Consider the following 17,884-nt stretch of genomic DNA (forward strand, 5'->3'; position numbering starts at 1 on the left):
TGAAAGGAAGGAAGTAAAGAAAGATTAATAAGATAAGGTGGTGGCAGAGAGGTACGTGGAGAAAAAACTAAGGAGTGTTAGGGGCTAGTAAAAATGAAACAAATGACCACATGTACCATTGCCTTGAGTGCAAAATATTTCCTTTTTTACTTCTACCAGCAAGGGTTTTATGATAGTCTTAACTACAGTGAAGATAACCCTAGAGGTATCAAAATCAAGACAGCCCTACAGAGATGTATTCTTTACTGTAGAAAGACAATTAGACAAATGTATAGGAATGCATGCACTGCCCTCATCAGTGTCCGATTGTCATTGTCCTCATGAGAAACTGTGACTTGTAGCCTTAGGGCACGAGGAAGAAGTTAGGATATAACAATAAGTGTCACTCTTTCTCTCTGTTGTCTTCACCCAATTCCCTTGGTATTTCTAACATGGCCTCAAGTGATGCAGTAGAGTGACCCATTAGAAACTCACAAGTAACAACTTAGCTTGCATCAGTAACTTCTAACACCCAGGGCAGTTGCCCCTGGTCTGCTTCTTCAAGAGCTGTATACTGCAGGGAACTTTGATAGGTTGGTGCAGTATTCGCCAATTATAACAATTAGAATTGTATTCCACACCATGTTACTGTCAAGAATGGTTTGATATGTCTTGGGAATAGAGACCAAAAAACAAACAAACAAAAAAGCCCAGAAAAAATAAGAAGACAAAAGCATAGTTTGACAAACACCAACAGGTTCTCACTCCCATCTCATAAAATATGGACGCTTGGTCAGGTGCCTTTGTCGTTGTTATTGACACTAAATTCTCCTTTAGCGTCATATAACGCACTTTAACTAAACACACTTGGTCGGGACTATTGGCGTCCCTTTTGACGCAGTTATGTTTTAAGGAAAAGGTTGTGGGTGGGCTTACGTTTCTGTGCCTGCTCTTCCCGGTACGTTATACAAACACGCTGAAGGACGCCTTTTTCGTCGCTTCAGATACTGACAGCCACTGTCCAAACATCCGAATTTTACGAGTTCAGAGTGAGAACGGGTTGCAAACACTGACCAGGTTGTTTTGAATTACTTCAAAATTGCTTAGCATACAATTTAAAGCAGCTCCCATCAATATTCTTATATTAAAAATTAATGAATCAAATGAATGCTCTGTAATGTGAAAGGTGTTGCTCATAATGACAAACCCACAAAGAATTAATACCTGACTCTGTTTCCCTGCATTCAGCTTCTTTTTTTTTTTTTTACTGATGACAACATTACTGTTTTGGTTCACTCTCAACTCTCTCATCAGCATCGTTTTGAGCCACAGCAGACATGTTTTTTTTTCAGCAAAAGCGCTGATGTATTTGTCTGTGTAGCCTTTTATAGATTTTTAAAATAGTTTCCTGCCAAATACCATATATTGGCTTGAGTGACATCAAATGCCCAGGTGTACAGTATATAATTCACTGAGGCATTTCCTTTGCTGCAGAACCATGGTTTGAACAGAAAATGCTGTCTGACTAGATATTCCTTGTCCCTATGGTAACAGCAGGGCAAAGGTCGTGTGTGTAATAATCACACGATACTCTATTGATCCCTTTATGGAAATTCTCTTTTTGCTTACCCTTGTCCGCAGGCAAGTCCGACTACTGGGTCAGCTAGAGGAGTGCACTCCAGAGGCTGGTAGACATTCAGTGTTTTGCTCAAGCACTTCAGCTGGATGAACGCTTGTCATCTCTTAGGTTTAAACCCAGGCCCTCCAGTTGAAGGAAGATGTCCCTCCTCACTTCACCACCTGCTGCCCTGTCCTGTGTGCATGTACGTACAGTATCTCTTCAGTGGTGTTTGTTGTATGTGCTGATGCTCTAAGGCTTCATAAGTGTGTTCTGTAGTAACTGGTAAGTGCTTAGATAAAAAGAAAGTCATAAGGTTTGATACTCTGATCTAATGTAACAATATAAGAAGGCAATCAAAGATGCACTTCAAGGACACAGTTTGAGGGTAACAGAAGATACCGTCTCCTCCCACAGGCATAGTGTGCTACTGAAGTGATCCTTGAAAGGCTTTTAAGATATTATCCTATCAGGTTCAGCATCTCCATTCAAAATTCCATCTACAGATTGGACATTTTGATTTGTGGGGCTGTTTTGTGGTGTTTTGTGGTAAACACACTTTGCTTAACTCATCACAGATGGTAAAACCTCAAAAGAGGTTACTTTGAGAATTTATCTCAGTATTGATTCTCGTCATTTATCCCAACATGGGGGGCACTTCACTCAGCACTTGAGTGCCTCCTTAGTAAACGTGACCATTTGTTTTAATTTCTTGTAGTAATCCAAAAGATAATATTTTGAGCCTCACTCTGTAGTCCATAAATATAGCCTAGTCACCAAATGTCCACTCTTTATGCTTGGACACCTCTGTGCCTCCCTTCCTCCCCAGCACACAGACAAAAAATAGACTGTTGCCACTAATGGTTTTACTTGTTGACAGATAATACTGTGGAGGCGGGGTGTGGTTTTTGGATCTGTCTGGGTAGAAGACATCAGTGGAGGCACAGTGCTGAAGTCACAGCTGCAGGTAAATTGGTAATTAGCAATCTTGTCTATTTATCTCCTCTGCAGTGAGGCTGCTCTCTGTCCTACTGATTACAGTATGCATGCCAGCAGCATGCTCCCTGAGCCTTAAGTCCTGAGCTGTTGTCTGGCAGAGTGGCAAAAGCCTTGGTTTTGTTGTTTATATTCAATAAGTACACTGGTGTACGTTATCCATTCCCCTGTGTGTGCGTGCGCCTGCGACTCCTGAAGACATCAGACCCTATTACTACTTACTGAAGGTGCATCTCATTTCATTTCATGTCCCTTCGCTCCCCTGTCCTCCAGTGACCCTTGGAAATTGATTGGGTCCACCATCATAAATTACATCTCAATTCCCTTACTTCTGCTCGTAGGAGCGAGGAGAGCACAGACTTGAGTAGAGAAAAAAGATCATCCTTAGTAAAAACCTTTATCAGATGGGCATATTGGAAATGTGTTTATGATTGCATAAAGCAAGTGATCGGATATAGCAAGCTGCACTGAGAATGCATCACCACAACACTGCTGTTATATCCACCTGAGTTGTCTGTTCAAGCTGCTAGTTGGTGTGTCATGCCAAGTTAAACTTATTAGATATGTGTTAGGTGTAGGAACCATTTTAGAATCAAGAAACTAACACTCACAATCTTCTGGTGTTTTTTCCCCCTGCCAGATGGCTTCTTTTTTCTTCATCTCTCAATTCGTATTTCAAAGTGCTTCATGGGTGATTTTCAGGGAGAAGAGGAGAGTCCATCCCCTTAGTTTTTTCCCTATAAGAAGAAAGATAGAAGATACAGTATATTCACCTCAAACTAAAATACTCCCTGGTTTAAATAAGCAATTTACCACACTCACACACCATTGCAAATGAGAAATCAATTTTTTTTATTGCATTATTTTTTACTTTGTTCTATAAACCCCATTATCACTGCTTGCTGTATTATTGAGCTCTTCCAACAAAAGCTATTCAGACTTCAATAAAACACGTCTATTGGACAAGTTCATTGAAGAACAGCTGGCACTTGGTGTAAAAATGCATAGTTTAACTGCCTGGGCATGCAAAATACACTTAACAAATTCAATAAGGGTTTGAGTATTGTTTTAAAACAATACATTTGTAATTTGTGATGCAGAAAAAAACCTGATTGCAAACTAAAATAAAATAAAAAAATAAAAAATTTCACAACTGGAGGAATTCTGTATCAATAAAAAAATAAAAGCACTAACAGTGGAAAATGTGCACTCTAACTGTTTGGACAGTAAAGTACATTGTCTGTGCAAACACAAACTTCAAGGCAACAAAAGATGCTGCAGAGCAGTTAAAAACCCAACAGGTGTTCCAGCTGTGCAGCCGTCATCAGTACCTGACATTGCTTTAGATAAAGCTGATGCTTACAGTTTTTCTCAGTCGCTTTGGTACATTTCTCAAATCATCCTCGACATTTGCAAAACAGTGTATTTCTCAAAACAATTCGTACAAATAGCAAAACACCATGGATTACCTGCAAAAGCCAGTCTTTTGCTCAAAATCCTTACTTCATCTCTCAAAAGTAAATATCTGTGTCAATGAACATGTCAGTGCCATCAGAATGACAAGTCCTTGTGTCATTGTGTATGGATAAGACAGTCAAATTGCTTAGTCATGTTTTCAATATAAAAGTGTACTCTGGAGGGATGTTCTGATGTAAACTATGGCTAAAGTTTTGATGACAATTATTGTAAATTGTTGGTTACACCTTAGTGTATGTGGGAGTTTGATTGCAAGAGACTGGACAAGATTCACATTTACGCTTTTACTGTTTGTACTGTAATTTGTTGACAGACCATGTCATTGTGATACAGAAAGGAAAACACAGCACTGCATAGCACAAAGAAAAAAAAAAAAGAAATGTGAACATAGGACAATCTCCTTAAGGAAAAATGTACAAGCAGTGCTGTAAGAATTACAGTGCAGTCTTCCTACACCTCCTGAATCTGAATCTGAATCTGAATCTTTCCTGTCTGTTGGGCCACAAATTTTCATCCACATCACAATGAATATCTTCTCTTGGGATGCAGCGTGCGCATCCTCACTCCTCTTCCTCTTCTTCTTCTCTCTGGCTGCTGACCCCGTCCAATTCCTTGTCCTTACATTGTCAGACATTGTAACATTGTGTTGTGGTCCGGCTATATATATACTTGCCAGTTGATGGTTCATGAGATGCACCTTCGTTAGAGAAAGTCAAGATTCACCTGGGAGCAATTTACCAATTCAGGACAGATTTAGAAATAAAGTCTAATAGAATGTATAGATGTATAGAAATATGCTTGACATATTATGAGAACTTGTTCAACCATTTTGCATGTAAAGACTTATGCTACGAACTAATGCCTAAATGTTGTGGGGGGTGAGACTATTCAACAGAGACCCATTATAATGCATTTTGATCAACATGACAAAAGCAATTGATAGTGTAGGAAACAGCAGAGAATTGTACATAATCATTTGCATGGATGTACCAAAGCATTTGCAACTTGTTCAAAGAAATGAGAAACTGCTTTTCTGATGTGCACAAGTGACACAATGATGTGAAGATTGAACAGGTAGTTTTGAGAATTTCAATTCTGATCTGAGAAATGTACCAAAGCGACTGAGAAAAACTGTAAAGTAGGGATATGGCTAAAATCATCCATCACAGTATATGTAATTTTCAATTGTGATAATGATATATATTGAGATAAAATACATTTACTAAAAACAGAAAATCAAATTTTTTTGCTAATCCAATAAAAAAAATATCAATGTGCAATGCAACACTGTCTCCTGAAAATGCAGTTTATATACAACTAATTTGTAACAGCAACTATGTTTTGAAGGAAATGTCGGCTGGATTACATTTTCTATTAACATAATGATGACATACAAAAATGTGCCTACGACTTTGGTGTAGCCCTTCATTCACTCAAAAAAAACATTTCCTATGAACACCTTGTATTTCAAATGTATGTTGCAAAATAATTTCTCATATTACATTGCCCACTAAACTCCTATCTTTCTCCCATTGGAAGTCTGCTGAGAAGCTTTTGAGGTTATGAAACAACAGCATTCATTGCGGCTTTTAATCACAGTAAGATCATAAGATGCTCACACTGTTCTTTCATTTGAATTACTTGAGCAAGCCCAGCTACTTCTTTACATGTATGTCACCCATCAAGAGATATGAACCCAAGATGATTAAACCCAAAGAAACAATCCAGAACAATCCAGTCTCTCATTTGCATGAAAATGTGAAGAACATCCCTTTTCCAAATTGGTCCTAAGAGGTGGAGTTAGTTTGATGAAAAGGGATCAGCCTTTGATTACAATCCCTTTAACATCCATTAGACACTAAACATAATCACTTCCTTTCATTCCCCTTCCCCCACATATTGATGTCTACATGTGCCTCCCCCCATTTGTCACTCTCAGGGGTAACCTATACATCTTCTCCCATCGCTCAGGCTGATTCCCTCCTCAGTGGCCTCACACTAAAGCAGGGATTGCTAAAGCGATCCATAAGAGATTGAAGAAGATCACACATTTCTGTGGAAAAATCACATTTTACACAGTTTAAAAGGGATCGATGGAGAGGCTGAATGTTGAATGATTTCATTTCAGATGGTTTAGCTACGGTGGCCGAGACGGTTCAACACAAATACAAAAGCCACAACACAAACACAAAAGCTTAAACACAAATGCAAAAGCTACAACACAAACGCAAAGCCACAACACAAACGCAAAAGCTACAAAACAAACGCAAAATCTACAACACAAATACAAAAGCCACAACACAAATACATAAGCGACAACGGAAGTGAGTGACAACGGAAGTGAGCGTGTTGTTTCCGGCGGATGAGCAGGAGGAAAGTTCTTGTATGTTTGAGAAGTGAAACATGGTTCCTTGCTAATTATGATAACTGTTGCTATGTGATTGTCACAAATAAGCAATGTTGTTCAATATCTTTGTATTTTCATATGTATGTACAAAGGAAAGTGTGTGTGTGTGTGTGTGTGTGAGTGTGAGTGTGTGAGTGTGTGTGTGTGTGTGTGTGTGTGTGTGCGCCTATTTGTAGTGTAAGAGTGAGGTAATATACAGTCTATGAACAAACCCTTTTTCATGGCTTTAAATACAGTGTAAACACAAGAATCCCCAGTCTGAATTATATTTATTTACTTATTTTATTTTCCAGTAATAAGCAAGGTCATGGTTAAAATTCTGCGTTTATTTCATTCAGACTGTATGACCGTGAACATAGACAGTAATAGGCAGCATATTGAAGGTAACACAATTAGCATTCACTTTAAACATCTGTTTCCTGTAACCATAAACACACACACACACACACACACACACACACACACACACACACACACACACACACACACACACACACACACACACACACACACACACTTTCCAAACCAACCATATCGAGGGGATTTGCTGCTGTGAGCTGATCAATAACGAGATAGATATGGTTAACAAGTTACAAGCACGTACCAGTGGGATATAATATTTGTGTGATTTAAACAGCTTCACTAAACGTGACAAACTATAGACTTTAAACGTAGCACTCGCGCGTTAAAAGACGCTAGGTGCCATTTAGATAACGTTATAGCTGTAGCTTCATAGACTAAATGACAGAGTACATACACATGGAAATAAAAAAGATATTGATTATTTGTGACAATCACATAGCAACAGTAATCGTAATTAGCCAAGAACCATGTTTCACATACTTAAAACAAACAAACAACATACTCAAACATGCAAGAACTTTCCTCCTGCTCATCCGCCGGCTCAGTTTGTCAACAGCACACTCACTTCCATTGTCGCTTATGTATTTGTGTTGTAGCTTTTGCGTTTGTGTTGTGGCTTTTGCATTTGTGTTGTAGCTTTTGTGTTTGTGTTGTAGCTTTTGTGTTTGTGTTGTAGCTTTTGTATTTGTGTTGAACCGTCTCGGCCACCGTATTTAGCACATCTTTGTAGGTGAGATTAACTGGTTAAGGTGTTGCTAATCAAAAACACACAGAACTTAGAGGCTGCTACATGTTTCCAAAGCAACACACTTAACTAACATCCTCATACATTAATATATTATTATGTACACCAATTACGTAAACACCTGAGTCAGAAATGATCCGTTTCCTCTTGTGTTTTGTTTAATTCCTGTCTTATGTGTATTAGTAACACAAAAGACACAAAGTGAATACACAGAATTGGAGTCCCTGATTCAGTACACAAATACTGTGTGTCCTTTTGCCTTTCCAAGGTGCATGTCTCATAAGTGGATACTTTGGAATCCCCTCTGTGTTTTTGAGCCTAAAATGCACTAAGATTCCTTTCAGGGAAGTTTTATTGGAATTAGCCTGTTACCCCGATCAAAAATCAATGCATTTATTTTGGGAACATTGTCCATGCCGAAAATAGTCAAGAGGCCTGCAACACCAAACAGCTTGCTGAACCAAATGCCTCCAATCGATAGGTTACTGAATTATGCATAGTGTCCTGGTGCAGTACAACTCTGCCAAACGTCTTGTCCCTCTGATGCCTGTCTTGAGGGGACGTTTCATTAATATGAGCACATATGTGTGTGTATTTCAGCATATTTGTGATCTCTATCCATGGACATATTACTATTGTTATAATATTTGACTCTCTAGAGCTTTAGGTGTTCCTGTACACCTCATGACAAGTGACCTCCTGTCCTAAGAAGGGACTGTTAAAGAAACACGGACCAGCAGACAACCATCTACACATCTACACACATGCACACACCCATGCATGCATATATTACACGGTGGTCCTTCAAGACTGTCTGGTCTTAAACTGTCAGGGGAGAGCAGAACTGCATGAATGTGGCACTGGCTTGTTATCGCAACAATCTTTCAACAGCCTTCATTTCAAACAACGACACATGGTGATGCCTTTTATAATTAAAACTCAAGTGGCTCTATTTCATTTATTTATTCAGGCACGGCTGTTTCTTCCCTTCCACTTTCATGCTTGTTCAAATTGATTTAACTTTTGAAATTGTCACGACAAAATAGGTTAGCTACCGCAATTACAAAAGTTCTAATTAAAAGCAGAATGCAAATATATTCATAATTGTGTTGCTGTCTTATCTGTTTCATGGCTGGTGTTACTTTAAAGCAGGCAGGAGGGAAATTACCCTAAGAATTGAGAGAGAGAGAGAGAGAGAGAGAGAGAGAGAAGAAGAAAGAGACGTTGGGACAAAAGTAGTGGGAAAAAAGAGAAGGAAAAAGCCCTGCAGTGTATTCTAATTAGCTGTCTCTGACAGATGACACAGTATTCTGACATGTTCCCTGTCACAGCATCAATTAACTGACCAGAACACACTACCCTGGTTTTAGCGCCCCCATCACTTACTCATTCGCAGGCATGCAGGCACGCAGGCACGCAGGCACGCAGGCACGCACACACGCACACACACACACACACACACACACACACACACACACACACACACACACACACACACACACACACACACACTATGAGAGAGGTCATTCTGAGACACACCAGTTTAACACTGCTCTAGTTTGGCAACACTATATGCCACAATATGGATGATGATTCACTTATTCACACCCCCTGACATTTTGATCGAATGAAACAGATGGCTATAAGAAGGCGGATATGCTGATTACTAACTGCGGCGTTGGAAAAAAGGCTAAAATTGGAAACAAAATAATGGAGAGACCGGTCTTGCCCCATCTCAGACCTCAGGTGAGCCCATCTCTGGACCTGCCACAGTTTGCCTACTGCACCCAGGTTGGAGTTGATGATGCCATCATATACATGCTGCAGCGTGCCCGCTCACATCTGGACAAAACCTTAGTCTGTGACGCAATCACGTGTGGCAGTAAATAGAACGGCCACATTTGTCGTTTTGGGAGCTTGTGTCAATCGACCTATAATGTCGTTGTATGAGGATTTGTTGGTCTGTGGGGCTGTGGAACTGCATGTCTGACACAGTGATGACCAGGACAGGAGCACTGCAGGGAACTGTCCTATCGCCTCTTTTGTTCACGTAATACAGCTCAGACTTTCAGTACAACTCAGAGTCATGTCAGAAATTCTCACGACTCTGCAGTTGATGTATGTATTAAAGTTGGACAGGACCTGGTGGCCCGCTTCAGTGAGTTTTGTAGAGGGAACCACTTACTCCTAAACATGACTAATGATGATCATAGGCATCATAGACAAATACATGTATCTTAGAGTTCACCTTGACAACAGACTGGACTGGAAGTGCAACACAGAGGCTGTCTACAGGAAAAGACAGAGTAGACTCTACTACCTGATGAAATCCAATTCCTTTACAGTTTTTTCCAACTGCTTACACACGTTTTCAAAACTGTCTCCTTTTTTCAAAACTCTACACACAATTCCTAAAACTGCACACACAAAATGCAAAATGCCTCACATCTCCTTCAAAATAAAACACTGCATTCAAAATACCATAAACACATCTCAAAATTAAAACTGCGAGCAGCGATGGACGGGCCCTCGCGCCTCGGCGTGTGTCGGGGTTACCGGCGGACGCCGCTCCTTGTGACCGTGCATTTGCGCGGCACTCAGACTCCGCAAATCGTCATCAATGAAAAGGGAACTCCGTGCCTAGTTCAACGATACCTCACACAAGACTCTACTTCATGCGGTTCATTAGCTGTGGAAGGGGGCGTGGCTAAAGCATAGGGGGCGGGTCCAACCATCACCAATTAAAAAGGAAGCCTCTGCTGAGTTCAATGATACCTCACACAAGACTCTACCTTAAATGGGTCAGCATGTATGAAAGGGAGCGTGGCTTAAACATAGGGGGCGGGCCAAACCATCACCAATAAAGAAGGAAGTCTCTGCTGACTTCAATGATACCTCACACAAGGGTTTACATCAATCAGGTCATTAGCTATAAAAAGGGGCGTGGCTAAATCTTAGGGGGCGGGCCAAACCATCACCAATGAAGAAGGAAGTCTCTGCTGAGTTCAATGATACCTCACACAAGACTCTACGTCATACGGTTCATTAGCTGTGAAAGGGGGCGTGGCTAAAGCATAGGGGGCGGGTAAAACCACCACCAATTAAAAAGGAACTCTCTGCTGAGTTCAATGATACATCACACAAGACTCTACCTTAGATGGGTCAGGTTTTATGAAAGGGGACGTGGCTTAAGCATAGGGGGCGGGCAAAACCATCACCAATGAAGAAAGAACTCTCTGCTGAGTTCATTGATACCTCACACAAGAGTCAACCTTAAATGGTTCAAATGTTATAAAAGGGGGCATGGATTAAGCTTAGGGGGTGGGTCAAACCACCAATTAAAAAGGAACTCTCTGCTGAGTTCAATGATACCTCACACAAGACTCTACCTTAGATGGGTCAGCATGTATGAAAGGGGGCGTGGCTTGAACATAGAGGGCGGGCCAAACCATCACCAATGAAGAATGAAGTCTCTGCTGAGTTCAATGATACCTCACACAAGGGTCTACATTAAACGGATCATTAGTTATGAAAGGGGGCGTGGCTTAAACATAGGGGGGCAGGCCAAACCATCACCAATGAAGAAGGAACTCTCTGCTGAGTTCAATGACACCTCACACAAGGGTATACCTTAAACGGTTCAAATGTTATAAAAGGGTGCGTGGCCTGAGTAAGTGGGCGTGGTCATATTATAGGGCCCGGCTCAGTATCACATGTAGACCACACATTCTAAGTTTCATGTAAATCGGATGATGTTTTTCTTTTAATATATATATATAATAATAATTTCTTTTAAGTTTGTGTGCGGCTATTCCCGAAACCCTTAAAATACGTAAGTTTTCATCAGACTTGATGCGACCGCCAAATTTGGTGAGTTTTTGAATATGTTAAGCCCCTCAAAAAGGCAATTCATTTGACGGGAAAAACAATAATAATTTCTTCAGTTTCAATAGGGCCTTCGCCGCTGTCGGCGCTCAGGCCCTAATGAAGCATTTGCATCAAACGCTTTTTTCATAATAGTACATTTTTGGATATACCATGTACACACTGTTCTAAATCTAAAGCTCTTTTGTCTTTCATAGGCTTATATCTACATTTACAAAGTTCTAGAGAGAAAGTGATCTGCTGAGAGTGGTTGAAAAGCGCACCTGTAAAAAACAATGTAATGTTACAGTAAAACAGAAAATATTTGTTTGTAAGAGTAGCACAGTGTTGTATACAGTAGCATGAAACAAGAAAACAAAAGTACAAACATATGTAAACCAAAGGTATAATTTTTAAAATAAAGAATGTGTGTGTGTGTGTGTGTTTGTGTGTGTGCGTGTGTGTGTTGTTAGTGTTTGTGCATGCTTGTGTGTCAGGGCAGGGGAGGGGTGTCTGTGTGTGTGTGTGTGTGTGTGGGGGGTGGAATTGTATGCACTTTGTGCAAAACAAAGTCTGATTGATTTGTAATGCTGAAATAGTCATTAGATAGTTGCATGCAGTATGGACGCCACTGTAAAGCTACTCAAGATTGGCTTCTCTCATTGGTCAATCCGTGGTTGATCACATGATGAATAAGTGTGGCCCTGATCTCTTCAGAGATGGCTCTCCTTCTTCCTCTTCTTCCCTCCTCCTCCCTCCTCCTCCTCCTCCTCCTCCTCCTCCTCCTCCCTCCCTCCTCCTCCTTCCGTTGTTGTCCCCTGTATCTTCCTCCTACTCCCCTTGCTCTCTGTCTATTGTTGGCATCCATTGTTCAAAACAGGTAATCTGACCTTTCACCTATGTATAGGCCTAAAGCAATGATTGGTTAGTGTTCAGTTATGACATAATGTGTTTGCAAATGTGAGGAGTGTGTGTGCCCTGGTAAATAAGTGTAGCATTTTGATTGGTTGTGTTTAGAAATGGATAGCAAGTCACTTCTTGTTAGATTTTTGTGTCTTAGGTAGAGTATTGTGTGTAATGTTTTGAAAAAAGTGTTTTATGCAATGGAAAACTGAGTGAAAGGCTAAGAAATAGCTTATGGTTTTGGAGATTTGCTGTGTAGTTTTGCACTTTGAGTGAGAGGTTTCAAAAATTGTGTGACATGAAAAGATTTTGTGTGCAAGCAGTTGGAAAAAACTGATTTACCAGTCTGTTGTTGCAAGCAGGGGTGTCAGAGTGGGGATGGAAATGGGACTGAGTACCCAGGTCCCTCATGTAAGGAGGGCCCAAAAAGATGCTAAACTGAATAGCTGTGGATGTGGGGAGGGGCCCATAAAGAATGCCTTTCTATAGGGCCCAGAATGTTGTGCTACGCCCCTGGTTGCTGCAATTTTTTTTGCAGTGATGTGATGGTGGGCATTGGCATCAGAGCTGGTGACAAAAAGATACTGAATAAACTGATCAGAAAGGCCGGCTCTGTTCTGGAACCACCTGGGAGCCAATAGTTGGTGGTAAAGAAGAAGATGCTGCACAAACTGTTGTGCATCACGGAACTCACCTCACATCCTCTTTATGACCTCCTGGTCAAACAGCAGCGCATTTTCAGTAAGAGACTAGTCTATATCCAAACATTCCACTTCCGGGATTGTTCAGGTGCCGCTGGAAATTCCGGATGTCCGTTACCTTCCGCTTTTTTTGTGTTGGCATTTTAAACTCCGGTCGATTAATGAGGACTATGGTTAACTGCTTCTTAGATCTCTGCAGGGTAAATCCAGACAGCTAGCTAGACTCTGTCGGATCTGAGTTTTCTGTTGCACAACTAAAACAACCTTTGAATGTACACATGCTATTATTATAAACTTAGCACAAAAAGTAAGGACATTTGTGTTTGGTAGATTATTTCTCTGTGGTAACAATGCTTTTTGGCAATAAATCTTATACCGTTGGAAAGCCTGTTTAGTTCCCTTTGCCCCATTTGAAAGGAACATGCCTTTGTAGTATGAGCAGCAGCGCTGAGTATGTGGGTTGTGCCCATGAAAAATTTGCCAAATCTTCTCTGCCATTGCCAAACAGGTTATTTTGCTGTTGCTATTGACACTTGTTTTGAACTTCTGGTACCCCCAGGTGCAGAGAGATATAGAGATGAGATTCTGTAACCAGTGGCAATCCCATATCTCCACAGTCTGGGACCGAATGCTGTCCTCCAAGATGACAACGCTCGCCCCCACAGCACGGGGTTTATCAGGGACTACCTCCAGAATGTGGGAGTGGAGAGGATGGAATGGCCTGCCAGCAGTCCTGACCTCAACCCCATTGAACACTTGTGGGATCAGCTTGGGCGTGCTGTTTGTGCCAGAGTGACCAACACAACCACGTTGGCTGACTTGCGACAAATGCTGGTTGAAGAATGGGATGCCATCCCACAGCAGTGTGTGACCAGGCTGGTAACCAGCATTAGGAGGAGGTGCCAGGCTGTTGTGGCTGTGTATAGTTCTTCCATACCTACTGAGGCTCCTGTTTGTGAAATTAATAAATTGTTGAATTGCCAATATGTCTTATTTCTTCAAACTTCAATCATCCAATCCACCTAATGAGTCAATGGCAGAATAAGCTGTTTGGCATTGACAGAGAAGATTTGGCAAATCTTTCATGGGCGCAACCCACATACTCAGCGCTGCTGCTCATCCCACAAATGTATGTTCCTTACAAATTGGGCACCATTTGAAAGGGAACTAAACAGGCTTTCCAAAGGTATAAGATGTAGTGCCAAAAAGCATTGTTACCACAGAGAAATAATCTACCAAACATAAATTTCCTTAGTTTTAGAACATAATATAATATATATATTATATTATGTTCCACCAAAACAAGTTCCTTCCCCAAGCTATTTTGCAGAGGTGCCATTGCTCCGTGCGGCACTTAGCACCACCCGACATGATTGTTATTGGTTTAAATAAATGCCAATACACCAGAGCATATTTTTCTCCCATCCCGGAATGCTGTGTTGACTCTGTGGAGGAAGGTCTGGTAATGCGAGACTAGTAACAGACTGAACCAGCACTGCTGTGACAAGGACCGCTACAGGAGATCCTTCCTCATAACTGCCATCTCCCTGTACAACCACTTCCCTTTGGGTCAGGACAGGGGGTTCGGTTGGTATAACCTCACGCTTTCCTCTAACGAACCTAAAACTAAAGATTAATACAAACATTCTCATCATGGACCTTTTATCCCCTATAAATGATCTGACCCATAACTGCACTAATTTAATTTAACATTGACTACTTCACTGGTTACTAATTACTGCCCTTACATCCAGGACATGGTCAAACCCTATACCCCAACCCGCCCACTCCACTCTGCATGAGCCAACCTGCTTGCTGCCCCCTCACAGTGAGGGACAACTAATCCCGAAACTCAACGAAATCCCGACTGTTTTCTGTCCTGGCTCTGACATCATGCCGGCTACGCATCTTCCCCCGAAGGCTAAAAACACATCTCTTCCAAAAAACACATCTCTTCCGATCCAAAAAAAACCCAACTAATTTTAATATATATATATTAAAATGAGTTGGGTTTTTTATATATATATATATATTTTTTTTTTTTTTCGTTAGCTAACTATTTTGTTGGCTAATGTACTTGCACTTACTACATGTTGTCTGGAGTTTGCACTTTCAAGGTTGAAAGCATTTAATTGTAAGTCACTTTGGATAAAAGCGTCAGCTAAATGACATGTAATGTAACTTGCACTATGTCCACTCACAGCATTGTACATGCATATATGCCAGAGCTCGGCAGTAACGATTGCCCGGTTGCCCTTGGCAACCAGATTGAGTCAATTGGCAACCGTTTCGTGGCCTCACCTGTTCAATATTTGTCTTGTATTTAATATATAAAAACAAATCCAAACTTACAAAACTGGAAACTCTTATTTCAAAAGAAGTCAATATTTTATCTGGTTGTCTCCGTAAAGTTTAAACACTATGTGTGTGCGCAACACAAATTTTTTTTAACACAATTTTCTGTTCACATTAACGGCACGTATTAAAATCCGGTGCTAATATGCAGTGCTTAATTTATAAAGTGGGAGGTCCCGGAGCGCAGAGGGGGGGTGGATCCGGCTGCTCAAAACGGGGGTTGGAGGTAACGGAACAAAGAAATATGAATTAAACTGCCTACGTAGATTCTCTGACTAAAAAAACCTAAACAACGCTGTGTGTACATCAGGGCAATGTTTATTTTTATTTCAGAACATGCACTGCATCGGTGCGAAATGTAAAAAAAAAAATTTAAAATACACTGCAACAATCGTTTTCACAAGCAGCAATTATCCATCGGACTATTAAATTAACCAAAAAACCCACCGTGGTCTGCACATTCTTGATTGTCAGAAACGTTTTTTGCTTGTTTGGGATCCGACTGGCCAGCGTATTTGAAAAAGTTAAGCAAACTTTGTTGTCTTTCTGATATTTTTCCCATGACTGAAACGAGGCTATAACAGCAATCTCAAGCAGCACAAGCGCTTGTGTCACTAGAAGTGCAGCGCCGTGCTGTTGAAGTGTCTCCCCTCCCTCCGTCCCTCTCCCCCCTCCATCTTACCCTGAAAATTCACCTCAAAACGCATCACAAAAAAAATGCATACACAAGATTTTTGTGGAACTTCAATGGGGAATAAAGACTAACAAGACAGATAACAACATTGAACACTACACAAACAGTAGTTTATTTTTTTCATTAGGCAATTCATTTTTCATAGTGACACAGGAGGTGCCGGATCCAATGAAAAAGGTTCCGGATCCAACGTCGGAGGTGTCGGAACATGTTCCGGCGCGTTCCGGCTCAAATTAAGCCCTGCTAATATGGCACAGGTGCCCGGTATCCAGTGTTGGGGAAGTTACTTTTAAAGAGTAGTGTTTGCTCGTTACTCGTTACTCGTTACTTCTTAAAAAAGTAATCCTTTACTTTACTTAGTTACCCCCTATGGAAACTAAGTTTTTTTTTTTTTTCTTTACTCGTTACTTTTACGTTACTTTTAAAAGCAGGTGTCTCTGGCAGAGACTGAAGTTAATTATACAAAAGCTATCTTTGACCATAAAACCAATCTATGGTTTATCAGTGAAGTGTCTGAACTAGGCTACATTGCAGATCCTCTACTCACAGAGTGACAGCTGATTCATTATGAACGAGTCCAGCGCGGGTTGAATGCACATCGGCAGGTCATCGGCGTTACACAGTGTAATGTCCATATCTACTTGTAGTACTGGTCGCGCCGCCACGATGGTCCGTGCATTGTCATAAACACATGCAGCCTCTTTTCTGGAAGTCCTTGTGTGTCCATGCGACCGACACAAGTCCACAGCGGTCCGCTGCATGTAGCCTATGTATGAGCCCAGCTCCACGGCATCCATCTGTGAGGTTGTCAGCTTTGTGTCTGCCTGGCATGCTCTGTGTGTAGGACGGCTGATTTAACTGCCAGTCCTCAGCGATGTAGTGGCATGTGTCACAGAGCTCTCCGGTCAGAGTGCCGTCCAGTAAAAAGCCACAAAGCTAAAAACGCTCTCAAAAGTTAGCGTTGGCTGCAGCATTGCTCCGCTACTACCAGCCTCTGTCACGTACCTTGTGGAACTTGTGAGCGCACAGCTGAGAAGGAAGTGTCGCTGTCAAATCTGTCCCTGGGAAAAGTAACGTTGCATCGAATTGAAAAAGGAACTACGTTTTGTTACCAAATTTACAGTAGTAACACGTTACTTTACTTTTTCCCGAAAAAAGTATTTACGTTACTGTAACGTTACAAAGTAACTTTGTAACGCGTTACTCCCAACACTGCCGGTATCTACCGGATGGAATTGCAACGCGGCTTTCGGTGCCTCATTATGGTGCCGCCTAGCAATGTCTGCGCTGCTCTCTGATGCTCTGAAACGTTACAGGCAACAGAAACATCGCTGTTAACACAGACTGTTAATATTAATGGACAACGCATTAGGTTTGGCGAAGTGCTGCAAATGCAGAAGTGCCTTAAACCTGCATTCTATCTGAAATCCAGCATGGGGCGAAACGTGCTGTTGCAAAAGGAGGTCGGTTTCTGTAGAAGTCTTTGAGAAAGTGACCCACTTCTCACTTGATTTATTACCTCAGTAAACATTTTCATAATGAGTTTATGGTCTCAATCGCTAGTTTCTTCTGCAACACAGAATGATGTTCATTTTTGAATTATGGTCTCGTTGATTTTAAAATCGGCAATAAAGCAGGGGGTGTTTTAGGGCGTGGCTATGATGTGATTGCCAGTGAAAGTGTGTAACGTAACGTAGAGTGTAAGCAGCTCCTCCCTCACTCCTACCCTCGTCTAAAATTGACACATCCGCAACCAGGATGGCTACGCCCGTAACGGCAAACT

This window comes from Perca fluviatilis, chromosome 3 (genome assembly GCF_010015445.1).
Source record: "Perca fluviatilis chromosome 3, GENO_Pfluv_1.0, whole genome shotgun sequence".
NCBI lineage: Eukaryota > Metazoa > Chordata > Actinopteri > Perciformes > Percidae > Perca > Perca fluviatilis.